Source organism: Ammospiza nelsoni, chromosome 5, assembly GCF_027579445.1.
Source record: "Ammospiza nelsoni isolate bAmmNel1 chromosome 5, bAmmNel1.pri, whole genome shotgun sequence".
Classification (NCBI taxonomy): Eukaryota; Metazoa; Chordata; class Aves; order Passeriformes; family Passerellidae; genus Ammospiza; species Ammospiza nelsoni.
Window position 1 is genome coordinate 48,657,916 of NC_080637.1, and position 11,818 is coordinate 48,669,733.

Genomic DNA, 11,818 nt, shown 5'->3' on the forward strand with positions numbered 1-11,818 from the left:
TTTTGTGGCTTGTGAGAAACCATTCTTTGTAATCTGTAGGGCAGAGTGTAATCATCGGAGCAGATGAGGCAGGAGATGAAAGTTTCTCTCTCAGATGTTTTTACAGCCTGCCTTTCTGTGGGGAGAGAGAGGGCTTGAGGCTTGGTTTCATTGGCTCTCAGCCACAAATTAGGGGTGTGGATGCATTTGCACTTTGAATGCTTTTTGGTGGCAAATTTTGTTGTTATTTGGCTTATTGTGTGATCTGCAGCCTTTCTCCTCTCGTTGTGCTTCTGGCTGAAAATTCGTGTGCTGTGTGACACCGAGAGGAGGCACCTCTGACCTGAGGGTCTGTCTGAAGCCACTTCTGGAGAGCAACCAGCCGGGGAAGACAGCGAGATCAGTGGCAGCTCTGACACAGCAGAGACCATGGAAGTCAGCTTGGCCGGGGGTGGCAGCTTTTCCCTCTACTGCTGTTCCCTCCAGCAGCACAAGCAGCAAGGTGTGCTTGTAGGAACCCATGTGGATTCTGTTTCTACAGGAGCACATAGGCGATGGGATCCATATGCCACAAAGCTGTCAGCACAGGTGGTGCCCTTCATTATCAAAAGACTTGCACAGGAAAACAGGTAGCATTAGAAATAGTTGCTGATTTTTAACTCAAAGTGCACAGGTTATCCCAGGTATTAGGCCTTAGGTCAAAACAAAGTGAACACAAATCAAAAAGGTTTTGATTTTGAAAAAAGAAATAACTCATCATAAAGTTAAAAAAAGCAATTGAGGATTTTTGTGAGGCCTTTCCCTCTTTCTGGATATGAGCTAATATGTTTTATCCTGGAGTAGCACAAATGAGAAAGGATCTGCAGAAAGGATTTAACTCACATACATAGTGCCTGTGTTCAGTCCATAGGAGAGCTAAGATTTGTCATCTCCATCTGTGGCATGGCTTTGAAAATTTTCATGGTTTTGTGGTTTTTTTAAGAAACCCAACAGAAAGTTTTAAAGTGTTATCACCTCAAAAGCGTTCATTTTTCATGCCTAGCTCAGGCCTGCATGTTGCTGGTGCTCAGGGACACCTCGTTCTGAGCTGCAGGTGCCACACAGCCATTCCGAGGGATCCTGGGATTCAGCAGTTTTAGGAAGCCCCTGTTTCTGTGCAGGTGGGGAAGCTGCTTATGTCAAGGAGCTTGCTGTTTTGCCATCAGAAGGCAAAAAGCAGGAACCAGCACATCCCAGGATGCTTCCTTACCACTCACCTGCTGCATGGTACTGTGATGTCTTTCAGCAGCAACCTGGACTTTTGGTCAGCTTAAAAATCACAAAAATACTTTCCTTCTCAGTTTCCCTAGCAGCCACCATCTTTGATCCTTCCTCCTTCCTGTGGATACCTCCTGAATAAAAGAGTGTGAGTATTTTTGTTGACACAAAAACACAATTACAAATGAGCACAGAAAATTAAGCTTGTTATGTGCGGTTGCTGTGAGAGTGTAGCAAGTACTGTTGGCAAAAGTAACCTGCAGATCATTTGGTATGGAGCTCCAAAGGTAACTGACAAACTGAAAGCCCAGTAGTAAGGTCTTGCATGAACTTCCATAATTTCTAATTTCTATTTCAATCCATATGCTCCCACTGTTACTAATTCATCTGTGAGCACAACTGTGCCAATACGTCAAATCAAAAGTTATTTGAGGGTTTTCTATTCCTACAGAAATACAAAATACACATTTTGAGTTCCAATGCACATTTGGATTTGTGAAGCATAAACAATCATTGGGAGCATCACACTAAAATCAAATATAAACAACCCCCATTTCACTGTCATAGTACATACAGCAATCTTCTATTTTCAGCACACTGAGAAAAACTTCTAAATGCTGACTTGTATTCAAGTCATTGTTTATCCTGACAGAAAGGGTTTTTTGCAGATAAAACCATGAAAAATTCTTAATGAGAACTTGACGCTGCATTATATATGAAAATAATAAACTCTGTACTCTAGCAAGCATGCTGTTCTCTCAGAAATTATTCACAGAGGGTTTAGATCATCAAAATGGTATGTTTGAATATTTTCAGATTAGTGCGATGGTATCGTCTGATATTAATGATTAATGAGTGAAAAGATAGAGAATTATTGCTGAAACCTGAAATCTGACTTTCCTGTAAGGAGACAGAATCACCCAAGGTTATTCTGCCTGCTCCTGACAGCCATAAACACTGAATTAGCCAGATTAGCTTCCCTTTTTCTTATTTTATTCGTAAATGACTAAATTGAGGACCTAACTATGAAAAAGCAGCATCCCTGACTATCCTTCCAAGGCATGGAAACAGCAGCAAAATGCTTCCAGTGAAAAACTCCCTCTGCCAGAAGAAAAAGATCCTAGCTAGACACTTCCTGGAACCAAAGAGAGTCTTCAGATTAGCTCTTTATCTATTTTAATCTGTATTTGAGATCATTAGCAACATATATCTTTGATTTGTAATCATTCTGGTATCAGTAGGTGATATCATAGGTATCACCTCTTAATCATTCTGGCTCATTAATGCCCTTTGCACCAGGATTTGTAGATTCTTTATCACAACAGAGTAAACAGCTCCATTAAACACATTATGCAAGAGAGGAAATGGAGCCAGGAGCCAGCTGAGTGCTACCCTCTAAGGCACAGCCACTTAGGTTTAGACTTGTGCTTCAGGTTAGGCTTGTGAAAACCACAAAGCCCAGACCTTCAGGGATGTTTCAACTCCAAAATGCATGCAAAGTGAAGTACTTTATGTCATCTCATTACATTTGATTACAATCACTTCATTTCAGAATTTTATTTCTTTACATTGAATTTAGTTTTATTACAAATCTACCATACTCAGATTGTTTCACTTTCTTCTCTGATTTCAAGATGTCAATGAGTAGCAATTCAGCAAGGTTTGGTCCATTTCTATGCATTTTGTGTCATCCCAGACCATTTTATTGTTTTATTTTTTAGCATTTCATTTCATCCCTTTCCTTTCCTGTCCATTCATGTCATTCCCTGATTTCAGGATTTCAATAACTATAATTTTCAATGAGTATAATTTTGGCAAGTTTTGCTTCTCACACTACAACTCATTTCCCAAAATCAGGGAAAAAAGGTAAACAAAGAGACAGAAGAAGAAATTGAAAGAATGAAATGCTAAAAAAAGAAAGAAAATTCTAAAACAAATGGAAAGCAACAAAAGTGACAGGGATGACCTGAAGTGTAGGGAAATGGAGCATGGCTTGCCCAACTGATCCTCATTGAAACCAGAGAACAAAGTCCAACAAACACTCTGGAAAGGAGATATGATGAAATTAAACTTTTACTTTTCTGTACAGTGGTGCTACCTCCAAAGCACAGTTAATACATCTTATTAAACTATGCAGCCAATGTCTGGTAGCTAGCCCACCATCCTAACAGATGGAAGCTCTAGTTTGATTCCCTGTCATGCTGAGGAATTCTTACAACTTTGTATTCTGACTTGGGGGAAGGAAGGTTCACTATCTACTCAGGCTTTATAGAGAACGTGGGGCAGAGCCTCTTCTTTCTATATTCTTTTAAAAAGCAATACCTGTTGTCAAACCTCACAAGGTTCTTAAATCAGCCTCCATTTCACACATGGTCTGAAACTTCCTAACATAATAAGCCTCTCTGAAGAGTGAAATACAGTGAAGTCTAGTCTCTAGATATTGAACAGACCAAGCATGAAATAATTATCAAAATTACTGTGTGCACATTAACATTCACACTATTTGGAATCTGAGACAGTAAAAAGCAAAAGAATTAAAGTACAATGGAGAACCAAGTACATGCTTACCTGATAAACATATCACCAGTTATGCCTCCAGACTTAGAACTTTTGATCTCTGCACCCAAATTCTGTTCTGGGCTTCTACTGGACCTGCCTCAAGACATTTCATGTAACATTCCTTTGTTTATTCAGATGAACACCGAAAGGCAGATATTATTTCATTCTAAAACTGCAATGTTTTCTAAAATGAAATTATTGTATTAAGCCGCTTGGAAGCAAGACAGACTCCTTATATTTATATTACACTTCAGATTACACTAGGGAAAACAATACCTAAAAAGCAGAGTGTCATTATTTCTAATATATAAAGCACTGAGTAAACAGCAAAACTAGAAGAATTTAACTGGAAGCTAGTCTCAAGTATTTGTTTGAAGAATTTAAACAGAAGAAAGATTTATTAAATAACAGCTTTACTGGAAACAAACTTTTTCAGCTTTGCTAAGTAGTGATACCTTCCATTTGAGGATGGACATTTAAATCACCTATGTAATCTAAAGTTTGGAGAAATATAGTTACATTTATCATGATGGTATCTGAGTGCAAAGAAAATCCTAAACCCAGGAAAATTATCCGACACAACATCCACTCTCTTCTGTCCATGTTCCCAGAAATGTATATGGTAGAAGTATTTGCCTTTTTCCATCTTCTGCATGTTCAGTTCATGAACATTGCTTTGGGAAATTTAGTGCGGGGATACATGGTGCTCTTTCCTTACAAAATACAAATATTTAAACCAGGTATTCAATATTTCCCAGACAGTTATGAGAAAGCCCAGCTCTGTGCCCTGGCAAGTCCATGTTGTTCTCCTGGCAACTTCAGAAGCCTTAAGCAGAAGAGTCATACAGGATGACATTAATGGAATTGGAAATTATTTCTGCCAGGCTAATTGAAGCCATAGAAAACAGAAAAAAGAATCTTAAAATGCATTCTGTATTGATCCAGGTCTCAGAGAAGTGTGTTCCAACAGCAATCTGCTGGTTTGCAAAACAAGCTTTCTATTGCTGTCTGCAATACATGAATTTGTAGGCTTCATATACAAATTTGTAGATAGGAAAGCTGTTAAAAGTTTCCTGTATTCTGGTACTAAATGGCACAATTGAAATATGCACAAATCACAACCAGGGCGTCTCCAACTCAAGAAGTTTAGGAAAAATATAAGCAAATTAAATTATTATTAACTGGGCAGTGACATAGCTCAGTGTCACAGGACAAATCAATGGCAGAAACCAAATCAAGACTGTTTTATCTGTCTGGCTTCCAAACCATGGATTTAATTACACCATTCTTTCCAAACGTGTCTATAGAAAAGTAGAATGAGTTTTTCTGTGTGGACTTAAAGGTATCTCTTATGGGGGAAAAAAAAAGATACAGGGTTCTAGCCAGTAGCTGTTTCCAAAATTCCCCGGGATGCTCTCATTACAGCAAAGAAAAACCCCCAGGTATCAGTATTAAACCAAAATTGAAAAGAATAGCAAGATACTCACAGCTCCTGAGAAGCTTAAAAAGCAAGAAACCAACACCAGCAGCTGAGAGAAATCAACAGCCTATGGTATCAGGGGCGTAAGCCATGTTTTTCTGACAGTTTCACAAGAGAATGTGAGTCAAGGCAACTGCTGCCAGTCATTTTCCAAATGAGCAGGCACCTTCCCAGAGCTCAGACACATCACAGAGGTTTAATGGAATCTTCAGGAGGCATTTTGGACCAGTGCTGGAACCACAACCTGTGCAAAGCAGCCCCTTGATTCATTTCCTCCCTGCACTGGGCTTAGAAATTGCACGTGCTGAGCTGTTTGGCTGCCTCAGATTGAAGTAACAGTGGGAGCAGTTCAGCCTGTGAGAGAACTGAATTTGGCCATTAAAACCAAGCCAGCTTGCTCTGATCTCTGCTTAACCCCAGCTAACATGACCAGGATGCTGTGGTTAGGGCCCATAACCACAGCTTTGGGCTTGCTGAGCTGCTGAAGCAGTTGCTGGGCAGCGTTACGTGTACGTGTGAGCCCAGTCCTGGATCATCTCAAGCTCTATGAAACGTCAAGTCAAATAAAGCCATTCTGCTCTTATCATTTTCATTTTTCAGTCCTCCCTGTCTAAGGCTTTTCTAGGGGTGACTTCATCTCAGTGGCTGCTTCATTCATCCAGATGTTGATGTTTGCAGCAACTGCACAGCTCACTCTGCCAAACTGCTCACAGCATCACTGGAGCTCGTCTCTTGACATCTTCCAGCACCAGCACAGAGTTGTCTCTCTGAGGTAAAAGAGAGGGGGCCCAAGACATGCATTGCTTTTGGCACCAAGTTCAGATCATTGCTCTTTCAGGGCAAGGGACGTGTCTGGGGATGGGATGGCATGAAGGGTAAAGGCATGGGCAGGGATGGGTGAAAGAAGTAAAGTTCAACTACAACTCACTTTGGTGCCAAGTGACCTGCTGTGATTGATATAGGGAAAAGGGTAGGAAGCCATGGAGAATTTAAGGAAGAAAAGCCTGAAGAACAGATTTCTTTGCAATGTGGGAAGACTGGCAGTAAGTCATAGTAACAGTAACTATGAAAGACTTGGCTATTTCACTTCTGCTGACTGCTTTATTATGAACAAGCTGTTAGCACAGTCCATCTTAAGGCTGTAGAAATACTTCTGATGTTTAATATCCCTGTCTGAAGGCCAAGAAAGTCACAATGAACCAGCTGACACTAAAATTTCCAGAGTTGGGGTTGTGCTTCAGGCTAAATTTGTTTGGGAACATTCAGCCAAAAGTTTGTTCGTGCCTTTCTAACGGCTGACATCTTTCTTAGAAATCCATTGTTTATCTGACCTTCTCCTAACCCATTAGAAAAATTTCTGGTGCTATTTTCCTGTCTCAGTTGAATGCTTTGAAGCATTACAGACAAAATTTGGCAGGAGGCAGCTTTCTGTTAGGAAGACACATTGCAGCAGCTCTCTAAAACTGTGCTCAAACTTGGCTCTGCTACAGGCACTTGAAACCCCAGTTTGTGTGCACCTGATAGAGCTCTCAGTTCTTCATCTAAAACTCCCCCAAGATGTCTGAGTGGAGCAGGTGCTGGTTATTGCTGGCTGCCAAGGCTGCTAAGGGCAAATGACAAGTGTGAAGCTGGTCTCTGCCATGCACCCCTTGCCCATTCCAGCACCAAAAGGGTCAGGGGGAAGCCAGCTGAGTGAAGGCATAACGGGCAAAGAGACACTGTGTGCTGAAAAAAGGAGGTGGGCGAAGGTTAAAAGAAAGTCTGGAACCAGGTGGGAGACCATGGGGATTTTTGCCTTAGAAGAGGCCACCAAAGAGGAAAGGTTTCTGGGATCTTCACCAGCCCCAGCTCTGCTGTAACCTGGGAGATGAATGGCCAGGGAATGAGAGAGCAGGCTTCACACTAACCAATGTTCTTGAAAGAGGCTTTGCTTCTCCAGAAGGGAAAATTGCTGGGGTTTGTGTCCATCCACATCTGAGGTGTGAAGGAGAAAGCAGTCAGCCTGATGGGATTTGGACAAAAAATTTCTGGAAGCTCATAGAAATATTCATGCTATGTGACCAGCGCTTCCTGGTTGGCTCCAGACTTGAAGCAAAGAAGGAAGGAGGGAAGAAGGAGCGTCTCTTTGGCCATTGGAAGGGTTTCACCCACCGTTGTGGAGAGAGAAGTATGTGGTGCTGGGTAATTACTGAAACAGCAGGTTTCATAACCAGGCACTGACCTCTGACCTCCATGTCCAGGGTGCCAAAGCTGTGATCCTGCAGCAAGATCTGCAGAAGCTGCTTGCAGCCTCAGCTGGGAGCTGGCCATGTGCCGTGGACAGCTGTGTGTGGAACCTTCTAGACTTTTACACTCAGTTCCAACCCTTAGAAGGTCATTTGCCTCCATTGGTGGCATCTCTGAGGGACGCTTTGGGGACAAATGACCACCTGCTCCTCACCCACACAGGCACTGATGATCACTGTGGAAAAGCCCATCTAAACCACCTTTATGGGCAGCGTGTGAACAGTAGGTGGAAAACAGACTTGGAAGACAAAAGCTGTAATTAAAATCAGATTAGTCAGTGGTCCTCATCTACTCTGTGCACTGAATACAGGCAGGGTCCTTCAAAAAGGAAATATAGCATGTAATTATAATTAAATCTGATCTTATGGACAATATGGACAAAAAGTCTCAACTAAAGTTGCCTAAATTTTTTAAAATGGCAACTCCTGCATTATATTGGTTCTGGATGCTTTGTTTTGCAAGATTAATAAGTTTTTTCTTAAAGTTGCCTTTTTCTATTTCAGTGCCTTCACTCAAAGAATGTTAATGGCTGCATGCAATTTCTGTAATTCCACGTAGCTCATCTCTAAATTCACTGTGCTCTGCCAAAGATATGCAGCCAGCACAGTGGGGCAGCAGTTAGCTAAAATTAATATTTATGGATTTGGAGGGTCTTTTCTCTGACTTGAAAACTGCTCAAAATATTACTTTATTGGAAAAAAAATGCAAATCATCATCTTCCATCCTTCAGAAGAGTAATGACCCTTTTCTCTTTCTCTGTGTCAGAAAGAGATTTGTTGTCTATTGTTTTTTTGCTGGCTTTGAAAACTGTTCTTTTGCAATGATGAAGCTATAGCACTTGTTCCACTCCTTTGCAGGCCTGGCCATCCATGCTACTAGCCAAAAGTGGAGGAGCTGTCAAGTTTGCAGGAAAGGATCATTTACCAAATGACCTTTTGGAAAGATGTCAATTGGGAAGTCAGTGCCAGTGTAGGGGTCTTTTCCTTAAGCTGATGCATTTCTCAGGTTACAGCTCTGTCACTTTACGTCAAGGCTGAGCCACAGGAAGCAGAGTAGCTGGAGAGTTCCTGTTCTGATGGCCTTCCATCAGAAGGGTGATGTTCATTAGAATTAAATCAATTCTGATCAACCATCCCTGTTAGAGTCCCCAGGTGAATGATGGGAGTCCAACAGCCTTTGGCTCTTTGGCTCTAGCCAGGGTAAGTATAACTGAAAGGACCTAGGTGAATATTTTTCTGCTGAAGTTCATAAAGGTCAGGCTCAAACTAAAGTGAAACAGGCAAGGTAGCATCCTTTTACTGGTGGGGTGATGAGGAAATGCCCACTGACATTCCTGGGGCCACATTTCCCATTTTTCCTCTGTCATCTGAGTGCATGTGTCATGACAATCAATGTGGGAGGAAACCCTTGATCACCATTTCCCATTCAGCCATCTGCTCAAGCCAGCCCACCGAGGAGGGAACTGCTGCAGCTCTGTCTCCTGAGACCTCACACTAGAGCTGTCTGAAATGTGGAGGGTACTCAAAAGCCAACAGCTCCCAGGCTACACTGAAAACAGAGTTCAGCTCTGGCAGCTCTCCCAGGCCAGACTTGCCAAGAGTGCTCTCTGTCCCATCACCCATAATAACTTAATAACCTTAAGTTTGTCAGCCCCAGTATAAACACCTAAGGGACGTCACCGGTGATCATCCACCAGCTGGACTCTGTACTGTTGATCCCACTTCTTTCAGCCCCACAATGTGAACAATCACCCACCCACTTTATCAGCTACCCTGGTACTGTAGAAAATGGTGTTAAAGGCTTTGCAGTGTCCAGGAAATAAATGAGACACACTGATCTCATGCTTTGAGGAGGTTGCCCTCAAAGAACAACTAGCTCTTCTTGGCAGTTCCTTCGCTCTCCAGGGCAGTTCCCTTTGGGATTCTCTCAGGGAGATCCCTGGATGAAATGAAACCTGTTCTCCTGCAGGTAAGGGCAGTAATGCTGTTTGTACTGCTGATTTCTCGCAGGATTTAGTATTTCACAGTTTCATGGTTGCTGCAAGCAAAATTCATCATTGACCATCATATCCTGAACCAATTCTTCCTATTTTGTGAACAACAAACCCTCCACAGTGTCTCCTCCTGTTGTCTTCTCAATCAGCTGTGTCATGAAGCTGTCTTGAGCACCCTCAAGAAACCATCCAGACTGTGCCTGACCACACAGCCCTTCAGTTAAAGCGCACCGTGAGTTAGCCCTAAGGCCTGTGATTGTGTGGGATGGCTCTCTTGACTTTCTCTCATTTCCCAGGAGTCTGTACTGAGTGCCTGGCCCATCTCTCCCCATAGTGCTTTGCCACCTTCTCCTTGCCCACAGGCACTCAGCTGGTCCATCACCTCTCCCATGGCCACGTTCTGGGCACTCCTCTGCACAGCACACAACCACTCCTCACTGTTTCCAGCCTGTCCTTCCTGAAGACACTGTGCCCATTGGGGCAGCTCTCCGGGTGTGTGATCTACCCTGGTATGTCTCTGTAACTCAGAAGAAATCACAGCTCTGCAGTTGTGTGGGAGCTGGTATTCCCCCCAGTTGTTCGCCGTTCTACAAACAAACGTTTGTTCCAAACTACTTGAGACCAACCCTGCACCCTGAGTCATGATGCTCTCAAAACAGGATTCTGCTGTGGACACTCCAGCAAGGTAAGGTCAGCACACAGACAATGAGCATGGAGGTGCCTCCTCTGCCAGGGGAAAGGGCATTGGAGGCCCTGGCTGCACACCAGCGCTGCCTGCACAGCATTTGCAGGGGCGTTGCCCTGCAGCCCGAGCTCCCCATCACTGCTGCAGCAACTGTTCCATTAGGAGGCTTTCCTCTGATCACACTGAGATCACAGATTGCGGCGAGGGTGTATCTGGCCTCCAAGGTCAGTGTCCGGCTAGCTGAGGTTAAGGCCGACACCCAGCTGCATATCCTTCCAGCACCCCTCGGCGTCGTAAGGCCTCGGGCTGTGCTGGTTGCGGACTGGATCGCTGCTAAACGACGAGAAGGAAGGAGTTGGACACTCGCTGGGGGCGAAACAGGTGTATTGGAAAGTCCATGATGCCAGCCAGGGAGGGATGCCCTGACGTACCAGCGAATGACCCAGAACAAGGAGTGCATCAGGGTCATAAAGGGAAGGGGTGGATCCAGGCGGGGTTTACAAAAGACCAATAGGGGGAGGAGAGGGGATGAACCTAACACAAATGACATAGTAGAGAACCCAATAGATACGAGCTATGGGAGGGCCCCTGGGACCACAGCCAACCACAACCCCCAAAGAGGAGAAGCTTCTGGAACACTAGGAGGAGTGGGGGGGTGATTGACTGGACCCAGGGAGAAGAAAAAGTATACATATAAGGGAAAAAGGGGAGGAGGAATTATATAACCTAAAAGATTGACAATACACATAGCAAGGGTTGCTAAGGGAACAACATAACTGGCAGGGCTGTGGCAGGAAAACTGAGGAGGGCAGAACCATTTTACACAAAATGGGGGGGGAGCAGATACATAAAATGGGGGAGGAATTAAATGAACTTAACGAACACACTACAACAACAGATCAAGCTGTGATGAATTTACTGCTTCTTTTTATCTAGAGCTGACTATCCTAAGAGCAAGGCTTGTTGATCTCCATTGGCAGGGATGCCAGGAGCACACAGCTGTGCTGCTTAGAAAATACTTTGACTAACTCCATAATTGTGTCTGGATTACTACTGCCCCAAAGGCTGGATATTTGAGGCACCTTGTAATATATGTGACTTCTTCTTGCAGCTGAGCTGTGTTCCACAGAAGCTGAGGTCATTGTGCTGACTGATACTTGGAGTTTGATAAAAACTTTTAATCCTAGAAACATAAATTATTTTTAAAATCTCAGAGGACTGTTCTAAGCTAATTGCTGTAGTAAGTGCTTTCTGTAAGGGAATGTTTGATCTAACTTGAATTCTCTCAAGTTCCAATGGAACCTCTCCTTAGCCTGCAAAGAGAAACCTGTATGATCTGTGTTTAGGAGCTGCTTCTTCCTTGACTTGCCTGTACTAACAAGAAGGTGACACACAATTTTAAATAACCCCTTTCCAAACTGTCCCATGAAAATGCAGCAGGACTGGTTCCTTGTGAACTTCTCCTTGTCCGTCAGAGAAGGCAGCCAGGGCTCAGCCAGCCCCGCCCCACTGAAGGCATTGTTGGCACCAGCTGCCGCTTTCAGCAGGAACGGAGACCTCTGGGCTCGGGCTTTGGAAG